This window comes from Macaca thibetana, chromosome 9, assembly GCF_024542745.1.
Source record: "Macaca thibetana thibetana isolate TM-01 chromosome 9, ASM2454274v1, whole genome shotgun sequence".
Lineage (NCBI taxonomy): Eukaryota > Metazoa > Chordata > Mammalia > Primates > Cercopithecidae > Macaca > Macaca thibetana.
Genome location: NC_065586.1, coordinates 110,667,333 through 110,692,172, shown reverse-complemented (window position 1 = coordinate 110,692,172; position 24,840 = coordinate 110,667,333). Strand labels below are relative to the sequence as shown.

Genomic DNA, 24,840 nt, shown 5'->3' with positions numbered 1-24,840 from the left:
GTACATGAAAAGGTACTCAATATTATCAGTCATCAGAGAAATGCAAATCAAAACAATCAGAAGATACCAACTATACCTGTTAAGATAACTATTATAAAAAAGACAGGATATGACGAGCATCAGCCAAGGTGTGGAGAAAAGGGAGCCCTTGAACACTGTTGGTAGGAATGTAGATTATTAATGTAGACATTATGGAAAGCAGCATGGAGGTTTCTAAAGAAATTAAGAATAGGCCAGGTGTGGTGGCTCATGCCTGTAATCCCAGCACTTTGGGAGGCTGAGGTGGGAGGATTGCTTGAGCTTCATTTAAAAACAGCCTGGGCAACATGATGAAATCCCGTCTCTACAACAAATGCAAAAAGTAGCTGGGTATGATAGTACATGTCTGTAGTCTCAGCTACTTGGGAGCTTGGGAGGCTGAGATGGGAGGATGGCTTGAGCCTGGGAGGTGAAGGTTGAGATTTCAGTGAGCTGAGATTGCACCACTGCACTCCAGCCTGTGTGACAAAGCTAGACCATCTCCAAAAAAAAAAAAAAAAAAAAAAAAAAAAAACCCGAAAAATAGACTGCCATGTGACCCAGAAATTCCTTTGCATACACAAAAATATTTAATATGTGAAAAAGATTAAAGTAGGAATAAAATTAAAGCAGAATAAAAGAGCTACATTTATATGGGGCAGAGAAGGCATCTCTCAAATATGACACCTAAGGAGAGATTTGAAGAAAGTGTGGGAACAAGCTGCACATATATCCGCGGACTTGTCATTATTTACAAGGTCTTGTCTGACCTGTCAGAATCCATAGAGAACCTACTTACCCCAAAATAAAAATAGTGGCCAATTGCACCATTTCTTCTGGAAAATAACATCGAGTAGGTCAGTTAATACACATTTTAAGTTGATGCATTATGAACTGTGGGCACCAAGCAAGGAAACTCTACTCCCATCTCTTTCCTGGGACATTAGGAAGTGAACTAGAAGTTTGCCGTGGTTTCTGTGGCTTTTGCCAATCCTTGGGAGATTTGGAATAAACCTCTTTAAGCTCTTAAGTGAGTCTGAATACGTAAGAATGATATAAACCACTTCTGCACCAGAGAAATTCAGTGCAATTTATAATAGTGATTCCAACTCTTCCTATTAAAGTAGAAATCTTATACTTATTAAAAATAAGAATGTTCTGACTAAAGCATTTGCATAAAAATTGGATTTTGACCATTGGGAGGAAAGAAGAAAATACACATATTAGCGCATGTTATTCAGCACACATGACCGGATCCTTGGCATGTGAATTTATGTGACCTGCCAACAAATAACAGCAGCTTGAATAGGATGACAGCTACAAAGCAAGGCACCATCCTAGACCCCTTGTAGGGTTTCAAGTCCTTCACCATTCTTGCTACCCTGCCCCAAATGCAAGAGATACAGTTAGCCTCAGGTCACTGGGACGGTAACCTCGAGTGGGAATCATCACCCCATTATTTGGGAGGACTTGCTTTGAAAGTACATTACCAAAAACTTTGAAGGAATCTTGTCTAGTTAATGAAAAGAGCCCCTGTAATCCCAGCACTTTGAGAAGCTGAGACGGACAGATCACGAGGTCAGGAGTTCGAGACTAGCCTGTCCAACATGGTGAAACCCTATCTCTGCTAAAAATACAAAAATTAGCTGAGTGTGGTGGTGGGCACCTGTAATCCCAGCTACTTGGGAGGCTGAGGCAGGAGAATCCCTTGAAACTGGAAGGCGGAGGTTGCAGTGAGCTGAGATCACGCCACTACACTCCAGCCTGGGCAACAAGAGCAAAACTCAATCTCAAAAAAGAAAAAGAAAAAGAGGCTTTTATAATTTTTATGAGTTCCAGAATACGGTGATAGCTGGAACAGAGAATCATGTCCTCAAGGCCCATCATGGGATTGACTGTGTCCTCATTGTGAAGTCCTTTAGTCCAACTATGTTTTTTGATAGGTGGGGAAATTGAGGCCCATGGGTGTACTTAAGATCACATAAGCTATCTAGTAAGATAGGGTCAGATGCACATCTTTTGGCTCCTGGTTTTTTGCTTGCTCTCTCTTTCTGTTTTAAATCTAATGCTCTTCATTGTTTGGTTTAAGAAATAGAAGCATGATATCTTTTAAGGCTTCCAACCCTCTCTGGCTGTGTAATTTGGGAACATGTTTCCTAGTCACTGTTCTACCAAAATGTTAATTCTAATTTTTATTAAATTACTTTATATTTTCTGTTTTTATATGACATACATGTTATATACACGTAAATGAAAATTATAAACATAAAAATATAATCTAACTCAAAGCCATTGCATGTTTAATATTAGATTTAACCATCATTGCTTATGTGCAAATTGTTGGGCCAAGTCGTATTTTCTCCTTTGCTTCCAATGGATGAAATCCCATTTCTATGCAACTGCTCTGGTCAGGACATCTTTATTTTTAACAAGTATTTGTCTATTTAAATAAATACTCTAAAGGCATTTATGGGGTATGTGGGTGTCTATAAAAAAGAAAGCTCTTTTACATGGATACACACTTGCAAATTACCCAGACTAGACAGGTACACAAATATTAGAGCAATGGGAATTTCTGGCAAGTTTCAGAAATTCATGGGAGCATAATTAGAAAATACTTGTTTGCTATTTGTGACTCTTCAATAATTGCCCTATACTTTAAAACTAGCCTGTGTGGCTTTAGTTCCTTTTTTATGACTTTTAAAATTTTTGTAATGTTTTTAAAAAATTCCAGGGTACCTGTGCGGGCTGTGCAGGTTTGTTACATGGGTAAGCGTGTGCTGTGGTGGTTTGCTGCACCTATCAACCCATCACCTAGGTATGAAGCCCAGCATGCCGTAGCTCTTCTCCCTTTTTAAACTTAGTAAAGCTTCCTAAGTGGAAGTAGAAAGTAGCCTTTTTAAAGTGTGAATCTCTCCCTTGCTAATGTTCACAGAGTCGGCGAAATCTACCAGACAGCCAAGGCCGAGGTCCTCTTTTTCCTTTGAAATATTCTGTTCAGAAATGAGCGTGCTCTTCTGAACCACAGTTTTATTTCACATTCTGTGACTGGTTTCCCATAATCTCTAAATAGGAGAGGAAGACAGCAGATAGGTAGAGAAATACAAGCAAAGTGGATGGAGTGGACGTTTATATGAAAGAGTCTCTGACCTTATTGAGGAAAGATGCAGCCTTTTTCTTTCAGCTGCTCAGCAGCTGCCACATCTGTATTGTTCTGCTTTAGGAAGAGCTCCCACTGGAGTGCTCTGTTCAGTGCTTCCTCCACCTTGCAGTAACTCTTCTAATCTTGATATCTATGTTATTTTCCTCATCAAGCACTCACATAGTCCTTATGATACATCAGGTACTGTGTAACTGGTTTACATTATTAACTCATTTAATCCACATAACAATCCTATAGCTTGGCACTAATACTATCCCCTTTTCAGACAAGAAGAAACAAAGGGCCATAGAGGTTAAATAATTTGCCCAAGGTCCCACAGACAGTATCAGAGCTGGGATCTAAACCCAGGCGATCTGGCTCCTGATGCCGTGTTCCTGTCCCTGATATTTCTTTGATGGTGTAAGTATCACTCTCTGATTTTCAAAGATGTGGCTGCTGAGCCTTGGAGCAGTGGCGTATTCATCTGCAGATTATCCAGGTGCCCTGACTCCAAGAGCTGTGCACTTTCTACATGTCACAGCAGCTTCCCTTCAATCTTATATGAAGTTTTGGTGAATGGAAACCACCAGACAGTTTTTGTTTTTGTTTTTGAGACAGGGTCTCACTTCGTCGCCCAGGCTGGAGTGCAGTGGTATGATCCTGGCTCATTGCAACCTCTGCCTCCCAGGTTCAAGCGATTCTCCTGCCTCAGCCTGCTGAGTAGCTGGGATTACAGACATGTACTGCCACACCTGGCTAAGTTTTGTATTTTTAGTAGAGATGGGGTTTCACCATGTTGGCCAGGCTGGTCTCTAACTCCTGACCTCAAGTGATTTGCCCACCTCAGCCTCCCAAAGTGCTGAGATTACAGGTGTGAGCCACCATGCCCGGCCAGAACCGTTAGGAAGTTATTCATAGAAGCAAACAACTTCAATGAAAGATTATTGCCTTGAATTATTTAAAACTGTTGCTGCATCCAGACTACTGCAATTTCAATCCAACAAGCAATAAACATTACATGAAAGCAAGATAGTAGTGAAAGTTAGCACACAGGGTTTTGATGAACATTAACTAGATTATTTTATTAGCTGATTCATACTTTTAAAAAAAAAATTATGTCCAGAAGACATGCTTTACCAGAAGGTTAAGTATAATCTTCGAAAGCTTCATTCCACTCCCTTTTTTATGTATTTACCAATAATGGAAAGAGGGGCTGGATTCCCATGGGTTAAGGAGTGATGTCAGAGAAAGTCTGTGTGTGGCAACTGAGAGTGTAGGGAATCGGGTTTGGGTTGTCATTTCCTGCAGAGCTCTTATGTATTTCAGACATCTGAGCAGGAGTGGGCTGCTGTCTACAGTCACACTTTCCATGTCAAAGGATGTCTGACTAGTGTCTGATAGCATGTGGGTTTGCGGGGATTGACAAGATGAACACCCACACAAACACATGCAAACTCATCTTTCTCTTTTCCCTCCGTGTGCAGCATCATTATTCCAACTGCAATTGGAACTCCTACAGGTATCAGGACAAATGCTCTAGTCAGACTGAACTGAAATCATTTCAGCAGGGTGCAGTGGCTCACGCCTATAATCCCAGCACTTTGGGAGACCGAGGCGCGCAGTTCACAAGGTCAGGAGATTGAGACCATCCTGGCTAACATAGGGAAACCCCATCTCTACTAAAAATACAAAAATTAGCCGGGCGTGGTGTCGGGCGTCTGTAGTCCCAGCTACTCGGGAGGCTGAGGTAGGAGGATGGCGTGAACCCGGGAGGCGGAGCTTGCAGTGAGCCAAGATAGCGCTGCTGCACTCCAGCTTGGGTGACAGATCGAGACTGTCTCAAAAAAAAAAAAAGAAAAAGAAATTTCAGATAAAGCATCACGTGCATGATGTTTCCAAAGGGGAAGCAGACATTTCCAATTATTTTACTTTTCTATTTAGTCCAGTAGCCTTTAATATATGCGAGATAACTTTCTTTTATCTTTATGTTCTCTCTAAAAAAATATCATTGTCAGGTTGAGTGATAACTGTCCGCCAAGGGAGCATAGGGAAGATCTGCCCTGGTTTCTGAGTGCCTAGGGTCAGGTCCCGGCTCTTCCACTTACTAGCAACCTCTTTACTTCCCCATCCTCCACTTCCTTATCTGTGAAATGGGATGGTCATAGATCCCTACATTGTAGGATTACATGAGTAAATGCAGTGCTGTGTACTTATGAAACAGTAATTTACTGTTCAGGCATTGATTTCTGAATTTTCTTGGAGAGCAGTTCCCACATTTTGTGACTCTGCCTTTGTCACTCTGCTGGTCATGACAGCTGCCTTTCTCTGCTCATTTGATATTTTCTACCAGTATAAAAACTGACAGGCAGGAATGCATCCACACATGTAGCACATGGATTGTTGGAGTTTGACTCATAATGATGAGTTTTTATGACAGCATCTCCAAAAACAGATCTGCCTCCCCTTCTTTAGACACATTCTCCTTGTAGGATACAATGGCAGAGGAGGCCTGGCAGGGAACTGCTGAAGAGTAGGGGTTCTGGACAAGTTCTTGGCTGGTTCTAATTCCAGCTTTAGCACTTAAAGGATATGTGGCCTTGAGAAATCAATCTTTCTATGTCTCTGTTTCTTTGCCTATACAATGGGAAACAATAGTAGTTCCTTTCTCATAGTGTTGTTGTGACGATTAATAAAAATGGAGTGCTTAGAAGATTGATGACACATAGGAAGTACATACGTGTTGGCCATTATTCTTTAAGGAAGTTGTGAGCCTAGAACTTGAGGCTAGAGATACTCAGGACCAGAAAAGAAAGAAAGAAAGAAGGGAAGGGGAGGGGAGGGGAGGGGAGAGGAGGAGCACAGCATAATGGTTGACAATTGGGCTCTGCATTTCAGAGTGCCTGGGTCTGAACCCTGATCCTACCTCTTCCTAGTCGTGTAGGGTTGGGCAAGTCATTTGATATCTTAGAAACTCTGTGCCCTCGTCTATAAATGGAAAATCTCTGCTTCAAAGAGTTGTTATGATGGCCACATGAGATACTTCATGGAAGGGCAGTCTAAATGGGGAGAGGGGACCTGTAAAACCCATGTAGGAGGCTGGGTGCGGTGGCTCACGCCTATAATCCCAGCACTTTGGGAGGCTGAGGTGGGTGGATCATGAGGTCAGGAGTTAGAAAGACTAAAGCCTGGCCATTATGGTGAAACCTCGTCTCTACTAAAAAAAAAAAAAAAAAAAATAGAAACATTAATCGGGCGTGCTTGTGCACGCCGGTAGTCCCAGTTACTCAGGAAGCTAAGGGAAGAGAACCACCTGAACCCGGGAGGCGGAGGTTGCAGTGAGCCGAGACCATGCCACTACACTCCAGCCTGGGTGACAGAGCAAGACTCAGTCTCAAAAAACAAACAAACAAACAAACAAAAAACTCATGCATGAGGAAACCCACCCAGAACAAAGACTGTTACTGTGTGTCTTGAGAAGTGAAATTGGAAGATAGAGCAATGAGGCCAGGTCCAGGGAGGCCTGGAGGAGTTTGGCCACATGGAGTTCCTGAGGATCATTTTAACCTAGAGGATGACCAGATGAAAACAATGTTCTAGAAAGACTAAGGTGGTGATGGAGAGAGTGATATGTAAAATCACTGATTTTGGATCAGGGATCAAGGTTGGGGGGACCATTGATTGTAGTTACTGGTAATGGCTGTGGGAAAAGACGAGGAAGGTAAATGAAAGTCTCATGTTTGTAAAGATCTAGGATGCTATTCCTCATTCAACAAACATCTCATTGAGCATCTGCTATGTTCCAGGCATTGTTCTAGGCACCAGCGAAATTTTTTTTTTTTTTTTTTTTTTTGAGACGGAGCCTCTCTCTGTCGCCCAGGCTGGAGTGCATTGGTGCAATCTTGGCTCACTGCAACTTCCGCCTGCCAGGTTCAGGTGATTCTCCCACATCAGCCTCCCAAGTAGCCAGGACTGCAGGCATGTGTCACCACGACTGGCTAATTTTTCTTTTTCTTTTTTTTTTTTTTTGTATTTTTTGTAGAGACAGTGTTTCACTATGTTGGCCAGGCTAGTCTCAAACTCCTGACCTCAAATGATGGACCCACCTCAGCCTCCCAAAGTGCTGGGATTACAGGCATTAGCCAAATTCTCTATTACATACTTAACATATTATATTACTGTTATACATTTGTCACAACTAAGAAAACTGCCATTGGCACATCACGAATTGCATTTTAATTGTTTACATGCGTGCCCACCTCCACTACCAAGAAAATGAAAACTGTCTGTCTTTCTTATACAAGGCCTAGCACTTACAGTCCTAGATAAAAGTTCCGGAAATTGAATCAAAGCTTTCTCTCTCTCTAGACAAGGCTAATTACAGTCTTCTCGTTTTAAGTATTCATTGAAAAACAGCACACATATTACAGAAACATACAAAAGAGATAAAGATCACCTGAAATCCCATCACCAAGAGGTGACCTCTGTTAACATTTTGGTGAACATTCTTCTGAATGTCGCTCTAAGTGCTACAGACATGTATACAGTTTTACATAACTTCTTTCCATAGTATTTTGTTTGCATGTCTTCTTTTCCAAAATCATGTATTCTTCTGAGTGTCACAAAAAAGGCTGAAACCCTTAAATTTACTTGGGTCGCTTGGCAATGGGGTGAGCTCAGGTGTGTCCTGGCAAAGCTGTACTTTGATTTCCATTATAGCAATATTAGCATATAGCCCTGTTACCTCCTGGTATACTTCTCTCTGTGAACAGACCATCAGCTACTGAATGGTAAGGACTGGTTTTTTTGTGTGTTTGGGGTTTTTTTTTTTTTTTTTTTTTTTTTTGGCTTTTATGAGTAGCACTGTGCACCTAGCAAGCCGTATACATGTTCATTTAGTGAGTGAATTGATACCATCCCAGGAGAGCCTTTGAGGGAGTAAATCTCAGCTACCAGGTCTGAATGGTGAGGTCCGATTGCTGTTTGAATGAAGATGCAGTTTGCGTGCATGAGAAGTAAGGTATACTGGCATGTTTAAACTCTCTGTCATTTTCTCTTCTCACTCACGAGTGTTTTCCCTTACTTAACAGCAGGGGAAGCAGTTATTGCTTCCGATAAATTTGTTGATAACAGAATCAAAACATGTTTTTAAGAAAAGGTAGAGGTGTCAGGGAATGAATCTCCTCAGCTTTGAGTATAACACTGGAGAGCAGCTATACTTCTCTGAACATAGAGGGAGCCAGCCCCTGACCTGGAAGAGGGGTGACCTGTGTGATAGTTTCAATGTTGTTCTACTGGATATTGAGAGAGGTGTTGAGAGGCTTTGGAATCTTACATAGTAGCCAAAGGTTCATTGCAGAGACAAGGTATAGTGCAAAGAGGAACAATAATATTCAGATTTTTCCTACTAAAATCTGTAGCAATTATGACCCAGACATCAAGATCCCAGAGTGATCCATCTTTTCCCTCATCCTGAGCCTGGATTATCTAAGTTTCAAGAAAGGAAGAAAAGTTCCTGCTTTATAGGGAATGAGTACAACTCAGGGATTAATTTAAAAGTGCTTTCAGTGGGTGGAAAGTTAGCGGCATTTTGTTATTTGCTGTTTTTGTTTCAGCAGTTATGGGTCCTACATGATAAAGCCCACATCTAAAAACTTATCAAAAGAACCGGAATTTCAGTAGTTGGAACAGCAGTCATTTCCCAGTTTAATTTTCATTTTTAAGTAGCAGTAAAAATCTAGCTGTTTAAAAGCACTGCTTTGCATATCTATAATTGTATATTTACACAGATTGTTGCTGGAAGGATATTTGAGCAATTGCTATTAGTAGTTGCCTCTAGGAAGGGAAAGAAAGGACTGGGTGGAAAGAGACAGGGAGAGAAGGAAAATGATTTTTGGTGTATTTTTCACCCTATGATTTTACCTATTTAAAAGCAAAGTCTATTAAAAATAAAACAATGTTCATTTTTCAGAATAAAATAAAAGACTCGTTCCAAAGTCTTGCTAGCGCCTGCCCTTGCTGTGACCTTCAGCTGTGTGTGTATTAAGTGACAGCTCACGTGATGAAAGTACTGAAAGTGACATTCTGCCCCTTCTTTTCTTCTCCCTATCTTTGGAATAGAGTAAATGAGCTGAGGTTTGCTAATGAGTACGGATCTGAGAAGCTGACGTAGAACTCAAGTACGATTTCCTCTTTGGCCAGAGCCCAGGTATGCTAGGTGAACACAGCCAGTTAAAGATTTATCATAAACCTCTTCACCAGGTTCAAGTTTACACCTGTATTAGGGAAATCAGCTCAAGAGCAAATTTTCTGGAAACAATTTTATTTTTATTGAGGGGAAATTCACATGGCATAAAACTGACCATTTTAAAGTGAACGTTTCAGTGGTCTTTAGTGCATTCACTACAAATGTGCTTTTGTACAACCATCCCCTCTATCTAGTTCCAAAACATTTTCATCACCCCAAAAGAAAACTCCTGTACCCATTAGGCAGTTACTCCCCTCCCCGCCACTTTTTCCCAGTCCCTAGAAACTACCAATCTGCTTTCTGTCTCTATGGATTTGCCTATTCTGGGTATTTTATATGAATGGAGTTATACACTATTAGCATTTTGTGTCTGGCTTCTTTATTTAGTATCATGATTTTTAAGGTTGATTCAGTTTGTACCATTTGTCAGTGCAGTTGTGTTGCTCAACAACAGGGATTCGTGCTGACAAATGCATCATTAGGTGATGTTGTCGTTGTGTGAACCTCATAGGGGGTACTACACAAACCTAGATGGTATAGCTTACTACTAACACCGAGGCTATATGGCATAGCCTGTTGCTCCTAGGCTACAAACCTGTATAGCATGTGACTATACTGAATTCTGTAGGCAGTTGTAACACGGTAAGTGTTTGAGTGTCTAAACATATCTAAACGTAGAAAAGGTCATGTATTGTGCTTCATGTTATGGAGGCTACAGTGTCACTAGGCAACAGAAATTTTTCAGCTCTGTTGCAATCTTATGGGACCACCGTCATGTATGCAGTCTGTCATTGACCCAAACATCATTCTGTGGCGCATGACCGTACTTCATTTCTTTTGTGGCTGAATAATGTTACATTGTATGGCTATATCACATTCTGTTTAGCCATTCATCTGTTAATGGGCATTTAGGTCATTCCCATCTTGGGCTATTATGAATAGTTCTGCAAAGAACATTCATGTATGAATATTTGAGTACTTGTTTTTAATCCTTTTGCATCTTGGTACATTTTAAGGGGAGTTTGATAAGAATGATCCCAAATCTTGGAAGCAGTGGTGGCCAGTTTTCTTAACCCCTCCCAGAAATTACTGGGCCGGTACCCAGTAGTATTTATGTCATGGCAGGCTATGGCATGGGCACCATTGAATGGCCTTAGGTGACAGCTGGTAGCAGAGTTCATCTGGTGCCTTTCTTCCTCTCTTGTTTGCTTTCTCTCCCACTCTTAGATCCTTCCCTTTTTCTACTGCTTTTCTTCTGCTATTGCTGGCCGTAATTTGAACAGAGGACCATATGGCCGTTGCTTAGCCTGCTGGTAGAAATTTACCTCAGATTTGCCAAACTCTCCAGAAAAAAGAGTATGAACAGTGCTAAGAACACAGGCTTCAAGCTTCAGCCATGTTAGTTCTGTCTTCCTGCAAAAAGATACAAAGTCCTTTGTGGCTCAGGGATCACATAATGTTTGCAAGGCATGTCTGGATTATATTTTGTAAGCAGAAGAGAGAACTGCTCCAAGCTCACAGAGAAGGACTGGTAGAGCCATGTGCTAGGTGCGTGGTCACTTGCCCTGCCCTGAGGGAGACCCCAAGGTGAGCACACCCTGTCCACTACAGCCATGGCTAGAACTTTTCCCCCATGAAAGTTGGAGGTCAGTATATTTTTCTTTTTTCTTTCTTCTTCTTCTTCTTTTTTTTTTTTTTTTTTTTTTGAGATGAGTTTTTGCTACGTTGTCCAAGCTGGTCTCAAACTCCTGGGCTCAAGCAATCTGCCACCTCAGCCTCCTGAGTAGCTGGGATTATAGGCATGTGCCACCATGGCCGACTGGAAATCAGAATCTTCAAGGTTGCCATGTGACCATCGCCTTTTCTGAGAGCATCCCATGATTGGGTGATGCTTGGCTTTGTTTTGATAGCTTCCCATTTTCCTCTTGCTATGCAAATGGCATTTTCAGGTGAAAGAGAACTCTACTTTTGATTTCAAGTCAGTCCCTATGATGTTTACATCATCAGAAATGATGTGAGCAACCACATGGGACCAATGGAGGAGGGATTGGAAAGCAATGATGCTCTGGGCCTGTCCTCCATCAGCTGGACTTTTGAAATTCTTACCTGGTCATTTTGAAGTTAAGAATATACTTATTAGGGTGATGGTTTATTCTATACATGTAGCACCTCCTTTTAGTTATAGTTCTGAAAACATACATATATACAGACACACACACACACGAGTTCTCCCTGACAGGACCTGAAACCTTAAAAATTGGAGCAGGTGACAAAACAGTCTTAATGTTTTATGCTAGTATTTTTATTTCCCATAAAAGAATCTCTGTTACATTCCCAGGAAATACAGGTTTATTGCTATTTCTATTTATTGTTCAGAGAAATGGAAGAGAGGCAGTTTAAGAGATTATTACCCAAGGCAGTAGACCCTGTCTTTAAGCAGATATTAAATTTCTCAGCTCCTAGCTAGTTTTCAACAGCCTTTCAAAATACACGTTCTGCTTGACAAATGTATACTCTCAAGTAGCTGGAGTACTTGCTGTCTAGAAGGCACCCGCATCCTTCACCCTGTTCCAAGCAGGCCTTGAGAAATTCAGCCCTCATGGGCTCATCAGATCAGCCATTGAGTCCAGCCCTGATTGCAGTGGCAGGTGTGGGGGCCATTCAGAGCCATCCTCCAAACATCATTAGTGGAAGTTCTTGGACTCTCAATTCTAATACTTCTGGGAATGGGGTCTGAGTTGGTATTAAGTCTACAACAGACCATCTTCTATTTCTTTTGTGCTCACCATCATATGTAGCAGCATTTGCCATGGGATTCCTGCATAATAAATTGTTAATCAGTTAATCCAGAGGAAAGGAAAACAACCTGACTCCTTTTAGTTTCCTGTTTACATCCTGGTCATGGATATGGGGGGTGGGGGAACACTCCAGTACTAGCTAAAGGAGAAGGGTTCTTGACCTTGATAATTGGTTACCAAAACACCAGGAGTTTGGTCTAGGTCCTGCTGCTCGCTGCACAGAAAGTCAGTGACTGAGACAATTATTGCCAAGGAAGAAGGCTTTAATCGGGTGCTTCAGCCAAGGAGATGGGAGATCAATCTCAAATGTATCTCCCTGACTTTCCAAAATTAGAGATTTATATAGTACAGAAGAAATGTAACAATGTGTAATGAAACAGGAACTAAGGAAGGGGTAAGGAAGCAATCATGATGAATGAGGGGTCTGGCATCTCATTGTCTGGATAGGTGATTTAGTGAGTTTCAGTTGTTTGATTTTCTTTTTTGAGAGTCATAAGGGTCCTTTTCTGAGAAAGGAACTCAGATAAAACAATTATTTTTGGGCCTTGTTACATTTTAAGGGGTTTGCTAAGAACTATCCTATCAAGCTTTAAGACCAGAAGGGCCAATGTCCATGTTTATCCAAAAAAAAAAAATCCTCTCTATGGAGCTATTGGGTCAGTTTCAAGTCCCTAACATTCCTAACAGAACTCCGTGGGACTGGTTTAGAAATAAGGATTAGAAATTCAAAATGTGCAATGGCCTCTATTTATGAAAACTATGACCAAAGTAACTAAAACTCTAAGTGTATATGATATATACTTAAAACAGAGGAAAGATAGGATTTATTGCCAAATACCAGGTTGTAGAGGACTTGAAAATGGCTGCTGCCCTGCCCGCCTTCTGCTTTCCTGATGAAGGCTGACCCTCTGTTGCTGTTATGGGCCACTCTGTTGCTAAAACTTGTTTGTTGTGCAGTAATTGTTTTCCAAAGACAACAAGAACCTTCACTTAAAATAGCAGTTCAGAGGCTTGCTCTGGCTTTCAGTGTGTCCAGCATGGCCATTAAGACAGCAAAGTCAGCAACTGACCTACAGGGACATGGGTGAGTATGCAAGGTCTAGTTCAAGGTTACATACTCAGGCTCCACATAAGCCTTTCAAAATCATCGAGGCATTTTTCATAAATCCGAGATGTAAAATATGTATAGCATTGAGACCCCCTTTTCCCCAGAGTGGGAAGACATTGCACCCACATGAATGTTTTGATTTCCCCACCCAGTATGTGTCTTCTGACCTTGTATTGCTTTTCTGGCTAATGGCAGCATAGAATTTCAGAAGCTGAAAAGTAGTTTTTAAAAATAATCCTTGAAAAGTGCTTAGCCTAACAAATTGCGGTTTCACATTCTGTTTTGTACTCTATTCTTTCTTATGTTGACCTCGTACCCATGGTGTTTGCCATGACATGCTAAAAAAGAAAATTGTGGACTCATTTGAGTGACTTGCTTTAAATAAAAAGCATGGACTGTGGCCAGTCAATATTTGTCAACTCCTAGGTGTCTGATTTGGGACCTGGCAACACTGAACAGCCTGGATGAAGATGAAGGTCAACATTCAACAATATCCACTTGCTAGACCAACATTCTTATCACTACTAATGATGGGGCCTTTTTGGTCAAGGAGAGGTTTTCAAGTGCCTAAATCATTTCTGCCTTAAAGATGTTGAAACTGTTGACCAAGTCTTATAAAAAAAATAATAACATAAGGAAAGTCTGGGTTTTTTAATCCATGTGTTGCAAACTCATGGTCCTAGGAAGGCCAGGCTAGTAGCACAGTTGCATGTGGTCAGTTCAAGCATGAGAACAGGTGGCAACTGACACACTTATGGAGGGATGGAAACCCCTGTGGACTGGAACTATCTGTGCTGCATAAAGTGAGCAGTCACCTCGTGTCTCTATAAACAGTGATTCCTGTGGTGGAATCCACATGTCAGGGGCTGAGCTAATATGTTGAAGGCTTGTGTTGAAGGTAGCTTGTTAGCAGAATCTGATCCACATTCAGGTCACCCTTCTCTTGTGCCCCTTCTTTCTCTTTTGGACAGAATGAGTATTCTCCCACATTCTACCTCCACCATTTTATTACACAAGATTGGGAAATCCATGTTCTCTAGGAACAATTGAATGACAAGATAAGATGACATAAATTCAGGACCTCAACTTACCCAAGCCCTGGCACTTAAATTTGTTATTTTTTTTCTTGGAGCTCCTTAGCTTGAGTCCTGGCCAGGGATAAAGTACTCTAGTTAACAGTCTATTAAAAGGATATTTTATAAAGTCTCCAAAGTCTTATTCCATTTTCTATTAATAACAACCTAAATCTGAAATGATTTTGTTTCTATTTATTTTTCATCCACGTGTATAGCCATGAACTTATTTTGTACTTTAGTTTATGACAAATACAGTTTCTTTTTTTCTTTTTTCTTTTCTTTTTTTTAATGAATCTATTGAAAAAAAAGGATTCAAAGGAAAGCTTGAATTTTCTTGAACATATCTGAGCAACAGTTTCAATACTGAAGATCGATTTTTTAAATGTTTTATTTAAAAAATGTTATAGAAAAGAAAGAACATGCTCTGAACTATCTTAAAATCCCTCTGGATATTTTATAAGTCTCAGTTATCTCAGTGTCTCGGCAAGCATTGATTAGATGCATAAAATTTCTCCCTGGTTTTTTAATGTAATGATTTACATTCAGTTCACAATAGTTCTCTATATAGTCTTTACCTTTAAAGGAACGCCTCATGCTCTTGTTCTGTAGTGTCTGTTTTTGCCTCTTTACAATGAAGGAGGCAGGAACCAGAGAAACAAACCCATGATTGGAGGTTTAAAGTCAGAGCAGTCCTGTAAGCATCAAAGCTTGGGTTCAAGTGCATTTGAGAAAAGAAGATTTGTCCTCTGTGGTTAATTGGGCAGGCAAAGCCTGGGCCCACTCCAGGCCTTAGTTTCCTGTGTGTAAAATGAAGCATTTGCATCAGATGGTCTATAAAGTCCCTCTGGCTCTCAGATATTCTGTGGTCTGTAAAATGCAGATAATCTCTATTCTCCCAGGTTAGTGGGAGACCTAGGGCAAACTGAGATAACACACATGCAAACTTCAGAACACAAGATGTTAATTTTCTTATGATGATTATGAAACTAAGAGAATCTAAAACGCCTTCCCCAGAAGCTGACAGTGGACCATTTAAAATGTTTTAAAGGGAAGAGAAAATGTAAGTTATGTTAGATTATTGCAGGTATCAGGACAGTAGAGACACCGAGTGTTTACATGTATGTGCCTGAAATTCAGCTCAGTAATTACACATATTAGGCAGCCTGGAAAAGCAGGTATTGCTCACCTACTCATCTTACAGATGAAAAAAATGAAGACCAGTAGTTGCCTAGTTTCCCCAGCGTCCCTCTGTTCAGTGTCAGAGCTGGAATTTGACTCCAGTGCTCTTCGGCTCCAAAATCCTTAACTGCTGTGAGTTGCCCAATAGGTGTGTAGAATACGCCAAGACACATGGGGGACAAAACAGTGAAGACTCTTATTTTTCCCTATTGCTACTTTTATTATCCTCCATCAGAGCTCCCTTTTCCACCTGAATGCTATCTTTTAGAGACAGGGTCTCACTCTTGTCACTCTGTCACCTGGCTGGAGTACAATGGTGTGATTATAGCTTACTGCAGCCTTGAGCTCCTGGGCTCAAGTAATCCTCCCACCTCAGCCTCCAAAGTAGCTAGGACTTGCAGTCCTAGCACTGCCACGCCTGGCTATTTTATTTTCTGTAGAGACGGGATCTCACTATGTTGCCTAGGCTGGTCTTGAACTCCTAGCCTCAAGCGATGATCCTCCTGTCTTGGCTTCTCAAAGTGTTAAGATTTAAGGTGTGAGCCACTGTGCCCAGTCTGATGATATCTTAGATTACATAGCTTTCTTGTCACTTTCAGCTCTTCAAAGTCCAGTCCTATTTTTTTTTTTTTTTTTTTTTTAATTTATTTATTATTATTATACTTTAAGTTGTAGGGTACATGTGCATAACGTGCAGGTTTGTTACATATGTATACCTGTGCCATGTTGCTGTGCTGCACCCATCAACTCGTCATTTACATCAGGTATAACTCCCAATGCAATCCCTCCCCCCTCCCCCCCTCCCCATGATAGGCCCCGGTGTGTGATGTTCCCCCTCCTGAGTCCAAGTGATCTCATTGTTCAGTTCCCACCTATGAGTGAGAACATGCGGTGTTTGGTTTTCTGTTCTTGTGATAGTTTGCTAAGAATGATGGATTCCAGCTGCATCCAAGTCCCTACAAAGGACTCAAACTCATCCTTTTTTATGGCTGCATAGTATTCCATGGTGTATATGTGCCACATTTTCTTAATCCAATCTGTCACTGATGGACATTTGGGTTGATTCCAAGTCTTTGCTATTGTGAATAGTGCTGCAATAAACATACGTGTGCATGTGTCTTTATAGCAGCATAATTTATAATCCTTTGGGTATATACCCAGTAATGGGATGGCTGGGTCATATGGTACATCTAGTTCTAGATCCTTGAGGAATCGCCATACTGTTTTCCATAATGGTTGAACTAGTTTACAATCCCACCAACAGTGTAAAAGTGTTCCTATTTCTCCACATCCTCTCCAGCACCTGTTGTTTCCTGACTTTTTAATGATTGCCATTCTAACTGGTGTGAGATGGTATCTCATTGTGGTTTTGATTTGCATTTCTCTGATGGCCAGTGATGATGAGCATTTTTTCATGTGTCTGTTGGCTGTATGAATGTCTTCTTTGCAATACTAGTCTCTGATAAAACAGACTTTAAACCATCAAAGATCAAAAGAGACAAAGAAGGCCATTACATAATGGTAAAGGGATCAATTCAACAGGAAGAGCTAACTATCCTAAATATATATGCACCCAATACAGGAGCACCAAGATTCATAAAGCAAGTCCTTAGAGACTTACAAAGAGACTTAGACTCCCATACAATAATAATGGGAGACTTCAACACTCCACTGTCAACATTAGACAGATCAACGAGACAGAAAGTTAACAAGGATATCCAGGAATTGAACTCATCTCTGCAGCAAGCAGATCTAATAGACATCTATAGAACTCTCCACCCCAAATCAACAGAATATACATTCTTCTCAGCACCACATCATACTTACTCCAAAATTGACCACGTAATTGGAAGTAAAGCACTCCTCAGCAAATGTACAAGAACAGAAATTATAACAAACTGTCTCTCAGACCACAGTGCAATCAAACTAGAACTCAGGACTAAGAAACTCAATCAAAACCGCTCAACTACATGGAAACTGAACAACCTGCTCCTGAATGACTACTGGGTACATAACGAAATGAAGGCAGAAATAAAGATGTTCTTTGAAACCAATGAGAACAAAGATACAACATACCAGAATCTCTGGGACACATTTAAAGCAGTGTGTAGAGGGAAATTTATAGCACTAAATGCCCACAAGAGAAAGCAGGAAAGATGTAAAATTGACACTCTAACATCGCAATTAAAAGAACTAGAGAAGCAAGAGCAAACACATTCGAAAGCTAGCAGAAGGCAAGAAATAACTAAGATCAGAGCAGAACTGAAGGAGATAGAAACACAAAAAACCCTCCAAAAAATCAATGAATCCAGGAGTTGGTATTTTGAAAAGATCAACAAAATTGACAGACCACTAGCCAGACTAATAAAGAAGAAAAGAGAGAAGAATCAAATCGACGCAATTAAAAATGATAAAGGGGATATCACCACCGACCCCACAGAAATACAAACTACCATCAGAGAATACTATAAACACCTCTACGCAAATAAACTGGAAAATCTAGAAGAAATGGATAATTTCCTGGACACTTACACTCTTCCAAGACTAAACCAGGAAGAAGTTGAATCCCTGAATAGACCAATAGCAGGCTCTGAAATTGAGGCAACAATTAATAGCCTACCAACCAAAAAAAGTCCAGGACCAGATGGATTCACAGCTGAATTCTACCAGAAGTACAAAGAGGAGTTGGTACCATTCCTTCTGAAACTATTCCAATCAATAGAAAAAGAGGGAATCCTCCCTAACTCATTTTATGAGGCCAACATCATCCTGATACCAAAGCCTGGCAGAGACACAACAAAAAAAGAGAATTTTAGACCAATATCCCTGATGAACATCGATGCAAAAATCCTCAATAAAATACTGGCAAACCGGATTCAGCAACACATCAAAAAGCTTATCCACCATGATCAAGTGGGCTTCATCCCTGGGATGCAAGGCTGGTTCAACATTCGCAAATCAATAAACATAATCCAGCATATTAACAGAACCAAAGACAAGAACCACATGATTATCTCAATTGATGCAGAAAAGGCTTTTGACAAAATTCAACAGCCCTTCATGCTAAAAACGCTCAATAAATTCGGTATTGATGGAACGTACCTCAAAATAATAAGAGCTATTTATGACAAACCCACAGCCAATATCATACTGAATGGGCAAAAAACTGGAAAAATTCCCTTTGAAAACTGGCACAAGACAGGGATGCCCTCTCTCACCACTCCTATTCAACATAGTGTTGGAAGTTCTGGCTAGGGCAATCAGGCAAGAGAAAGAAATCAAGGGTATTCAGTTAGGAAAAGAAGAAGTCAAATTGTCCCTGTTTGCAGATGACATGATTGTATATTTAGAAAACCCCATTGTCTCAGCCCAAAATCTCCTTAAGCTGATAAGCAACTTCAGCAAAGTCTCAGGATACAAAATTAATGTGCAAAAATCACAAGCATTCTTATACACCAGTAACAGACAAACAGAGAGCCAAATCAGGAATGAACTTCCATTCACAATTGCTTCAAAGAGAATCAAATACCTAGGAATCCAACTTACAAGGGATGTAAAGGACCTCTTCAAGGAGAACTACAAACCACTGCTCAGTGAAATCAAAGAGGACACAAACAAATGGAAGAACATACCATGCTCATGGATAGGAAGAATCAATATTGTGAAAATGGCCATACTGCCCAAGGTAATTTATAGATTCAATGCCATCCCCATCAAGCTACCAATGAGTTTCTTCACAGAATTGGAAAAAAACTGCTTTAAAGTTCATATGGAACCAAAAAAGAGCCCGCATCTCCAAGACAATCCTAAGTCAAAAGAACAAAGCTGGAGGCATCACGCTACCTGACTTCAAACTATACTACAAGGCTACAGTAACCAAAACAGCATGGTACTGGTACCAAAACAGAGATATAGACCAATGGAACAGAACAGAGTCCTCAGAAATAATACCACACATCTATAGCCATTTGATCTTTGACAAACCTGAGAGAAACAAGAAATGGGGAAAGGATTCCCTATTTAATAAATGGTGCTGGGAAAATTGGCTAGCCATAAGTAGAAAGCTGAAACTGGATCCTTTCCTTACTCCTTATACGAAAATTAATTCAAGATGGATTAGAGACTTAAATGTTAGACCTAATACCATAAAAATCCTAGAGGAAAACCTAGGTAGTACCATTCAGGACATAGGCATGGGCAAAGATTTCATGTCTAAAACACCAAAAGCAATGGCAGCAAAAGCCAAAATTGACAAATGGGATCTCATTAAACTAAAGAGCTTCTGCACAGCAAAAGACACTACCTCAGAGTGAACAGGCAACCTACAGAATGGGAGAAAATTTTTGCAATCTACTCATCTGACAAAGGGCTAATATCCAGAACCTACAAAGAACTCAAACAAATTTACAAGAAAAAAACAAACAACCCCATCAAAAAGTGGGCAAAGGACATGAACAGACATTTCTCAAAAGTCCAGTCCTATTAAAAATTCTATTCCCACATCCATTTCAGAGCTTCACCCTTTCCTACGTCAGGCCCAACCCAAATTGGAGACCTGCAATGAGGCTGGTCTTTCTTATCTCCTTTCTGTCCTTTGGGGTTCCTTTGGGGTCTCGGACAGGGGGTGGGGGATTAGAAGTCAACGGGACAAGGTGTTATATAACTGGCGTTATCATGCTTCTTGCTGCTAACACTGGCTGGAGATTTTTAGTGGGGATGGGGGCTACATTTGGAGTTCTTTGACCAAAGTGCAGTTTCTGGTTAACCTCTTGCAACCCACCCTTCTCCATTTTCCAGAATCAGGCCCTGCTTCCTCATGGTCTCCGCATAGCTTGTTACTAATGAAGTCCCTCCTACTCAGCAGGCACCTTTCTCAGGTGGGCTCATCAAGATGCTTGGGTGTGGGTACCATCCATGGACATTCATGCACCTCCAGTGAGCTGAACAGTGGAAGTTCACACCACATCACTTCTGTCTTCTCCTTCACCTGCCATCAAGGGTGGCTCCAGCCAGCTTCCTGCCTTCCTGATTCAGTAGGCTCCAGACTTTTGTCCATGAATGCTTCCAAGCTCCAGGATACATCAAAAGCTCCTCTTGGCTGGCACAGCAGCGGTAGGGCCTGAGTTTACCCACTCAGTAAGTATCTAGGCAGAAAGTGGGGAGGCTGTTGCTCCTTCTAGCAGGATCCTCTAATCCTTGCAGCAGAGCAGAGGGGAACACCACTCTCCTGCTGTGTGAAGAGCTCCCTGCTGACCCTCAGCTCTCCATTTTCCAATGTCTGATTTTAGAGTTGGGTAGGCCATAGGGTTGATAGTCATCAGGTAGAGTCTACCATCTTTTGATAAGTCCTGCAAGGATATTCCTAGCACCCTTCTTTGGAAGATGGGGACACTTCTCCCCCAACGTTCTCAGCTTGGAGGTTTTAGCCAAACATTCCAAGACACTTGGAAAAGTCCCATTCTGTATTCTGGAAACTTTGATCCTGGCTAGGTAGTTGTTCTGAATGGCAATTACTATATTTATAAATGACTGCACTTTCAAAGCACGCAGGCCTGGGAAGGTAGCGGTGGCTGGGAATTTAGCTAGCCCATGGTTCTCTTTTTTTTTTTTTTTTTTTTGAGATGGAGTCTTGCTCTGTCGCCCAGGCTGGAGTACAGTGGCCGGATATCAGCTCACTGCAAGCTCCGCCTCCCGGGTTTATGCCATTCTCCTGCCTCAGCCTCCCGAGTAGCTGGGACTACAGGCGCCCGCCACCTCGCCCGGCTAGTTTTTTTTTTTTTTTTTTTTTTTTTTTTTTTTTGTATTTTTTAGTAGAGACAGGGTTTCACCGTGTTAGCCAGGATGGTCTCGATCTCCTGACCTCGTGATCTGCCCGTCTCGGCCTCCCAAAGTGCTGGGATTACAGGCTTGAGCCACCGTGCCCGGCCGGTTCTCTTTTTTTATAGCTAGCCCCATGCCCTCAGCCTTCTTTTCCAGAGAGGCATCTTCACAGAGTAAGACATCTTTGGGGCCCTTATTCATCTCAAATGGGAAATTCCAGGAAGGCAGAAATAGTTCTCAAGGAGAACATAGGTGCCCAGGCTGAGAGAAGCTTAAGTGCTGCCCAGGAGATGACTTCTCTCTTAACTTTCTATCCCCTAACAATGGTCTTTATTTTCAAGTTGTGTGTTTGCGTCTTTCACAGCTCTGGGATGTCTGGGCACTGAGGTGCTTGTAAAGAGCCCAAGACCTAACTCTGCTCCCAACCAAGGAAAAAGGGAGTCTATTGAGTGGCTCCCATGTACCAAGCATTGTGTTATGCAAAACACTTTACAGTGCATGATCTCTTTTCTTTTTTCCTGAAAGCAACATGTCCCCTTCTTCCACTTAACTTTTGCAGCCCAGGTGTCCATAGCCCTATGCTAAAATACATAAATAAACAAACAAATAAATATATTAAGAGTGACAGGCAAGATCCCTATTGTCAAGGATATTAATTGCCTTTGAACAAAATGATACCAATTTGGAAGCGGCTATGTAGATGGATGTTAATTTAACCTGGATGTGAGTAGCCAAATACCTGCTTTTTTCTGGCTTTTGATGCCAAGGGTGAAGGGCTCAGGGTCAAATCTTTAAGGTCAGGCTTTCTCTCTCTCTCTCTCTTTTTTTTTTTTTTTTCCCACATTAGGTCATTATTTTTCCTGAGTAGGACACTGGAGAGTTGCTCATGGGTTTTATTTCCTCGATGCCACTGCATATTCACCTATTTCTGACGTTGGCAATAATTCCAGTGCCAATCACCAGCTTTCTATATTTATCGGCAGCTGCTTCAGTGATGTGGAAACAATTTTCTCAACAGCTGAAAAACATGAAGATAGAGAGTAGGACATTTTGTTCTTTATGAAAGAGCTTAGTTGGAGTGAGCGTGGAAGGAGTGAGCAATCTAGCACGAACCTTTTGTCTCTACATCTTTTCCACTCTCTCCAGCACAATGTCAGGCTGGAGTGAAGACCATGGCTTTGTCCAGACAGGAGTGGGTAGGCTCTATGAAATACACCAGAATACTTCGGGTCAGGATTCTGACGTGGGCTGGTATTCTCTTATCTAGGTGATGCTCTTTGTTGATTTGCTTCATTTGTATCTTAAGGTTTGGCAGGAAGGAGGCTTAACCCTAGCCTTTACTTCCAGCCCAACCTTACCAGCTGGCTGGCTTTAAGCATTCAGTGAATATTTTTCTATGAAACATGTAGTGTGGCTGTCCCCCATGAGGCACCATGCAGGGCACAGAAGATCTGAGTGGCATAGACACCACCTGTGAAGTCAGAGGGCTTCCGGTCTGTAAGGCACTTTAACTAGAATTATTGTGAAGACTAAATGGTACCATGTTTACAAAGCCCTCACATGGTACCTGATTCTAGAAAGCCCTCAGTGCAGAATGATCATAGTGGCGAGGCAGGAAAACTGAGTCTAGAGACTGGGAGCCTAAGATGAACCTGCGGCTGACTATCCTGGCTAACATGGTGAAACCCCGTCTCTACTAAAAATACAAAAAACTAGCCGGGCGTGGTGGCGGGCGCCTGTAGTCTCAGCTACTTGGGAGGCTGAGGCGGGAGAATGGCGTGAACCCGGGAGGCGGAGCTTGCAGTGAGCCGAGATCACGCCACTGCACTCCAGCCTGGGAGACACAGCGAGACTCCGTCTCAAAAAAAAAAAAAAAAAAAAAAAAAAAAAAAAAAAAAAAAAAATTAAACCAAAAGGAAAACTTCAGTCTCTGATTGGTCATGGGCCAGTCCTTCACTTCAGCCTCTGATTAGTTGCAGGTCAAGCTTCCACTTCAGCCTCTGATTGGCTGTGGGCCAATCCTTCATTTGTATAGGGTGTAACTCTGCTTCAGCCTCTGATTGGCTGCAGGCCAAGCCCTCAAGACTTTCTATCCCCTAACAATGGTTTTTATTTTCAAGTTGTGTGTTTGCTTCTTTCACAGCTCTGGGATATCTGGTCACTGAGGTGCTTGTAAAGAGCCCAAGACCTAACTCTGCCCCCAACCAAGGAAAACGGGAGTCTATTGAGAGGCTCATATGTACCAAGCATTGTATCATGCAAAACACTTTACAGTGCATGATCTCTTTTCTTCCTTATAGCAGCCTAGGCAATGGCTGTTGTCAGCATTTTACAGATGAAGAAATGAGGGTTTGGAGAGAGTAACTTGCTCAAGTCTTCCTGACACCAAAGCCCATGCCGCCCTACCTTCCCCACACCATCCACCTCCCTGGACCTCACTGGTGGTGCAGCAGGGAGACTGCAAACAATTCTGTCAACCTCCTTGTGCCCGTCCAATGTCATTTGTAAAAATGAAAAGCCATCTCTGAAAGTTGATTTTCGCCTTCAAAAATTCTATTGAACAGCAGCTTCCTTATTATTTAAATCTTTGCTGCCACCTAGTGGGAATTATGTAATTAGAAGAATAAAGAAAAATTTCAGTTAGACTTGAATTTAAAAACTGTCCATTTCATCCTGTAAAAGGCAAAACTATGTAGACGGTGAAATGATCAGTGGTTTTCAGGAGTTAGGAGGAGGGAGGGATGAAAAGGCGGGGTACAGAGAGTTTTTAGGTAGACACTACTGTGTATGATACTGTAATAGCGGGTACATGTCATTATATCTTTGTCCAAACTCAGAATGTCCAACATCAAGACTGAACCCTAATGTAAACTGTAGACTCTGGGCTATCATGATGTGTCAATGTCGGTTCATTAATTGTAACAACGGTTCCACTCTGGTGGGGGATGTTGCTAACTGGGGAGGCTGTCGCGGGTAGGGACTGGGGTTGTATCGGAAATCTCTGTACCTTCTGCTCAGTTTTGCTGTGAACCTACACCTGCTCTAAAAATAGTCTTTTTTAAAAAAACTATCAATTTTCTTATATCCATACTGTGCTCCTAAACTTTAAAAATTATATTTTTAAACAAATATCATGGCCTTCCATTTTTATCTTTATAGTAAACTACCAGATGTGAAATTCCTTTTATAAAAATTTTGGTCAGGTGTTGGAATTATTATAAACCCCAGCTTTTAAAAAATGCTTAATCTTTTGTGACCATCTAACATACACTCATTTGTGCATGACCTTCTAATATGTACTCATATGTGTGTTAGATAATGAGCTATACATTAAGAAATTCTAATTTGCAGTATTCAGAACTTATATTTTTAAATGTTATAAATAGTCAAATTTTTTACATTATCATGGTTTAAAAATTCAAACAACACAGAGGATGTGAAGTTAAACAGTAAAG

The 24,840-nt window shown here is 41.2% G+C and overlaps 1 protein-coding gene across 23 annotated transcripts in view; it reads left to right on the top strand.

The window, feature by feature from the left end:
• Positions 1-24,840, top strand: part of ABLIM1 (actin binding LIM protein 1) — a 342,305-nt gene that overhangs the window by 196,673 nt on the left and 120,792 nt on the right. The window lies entirely within an intron of this gene.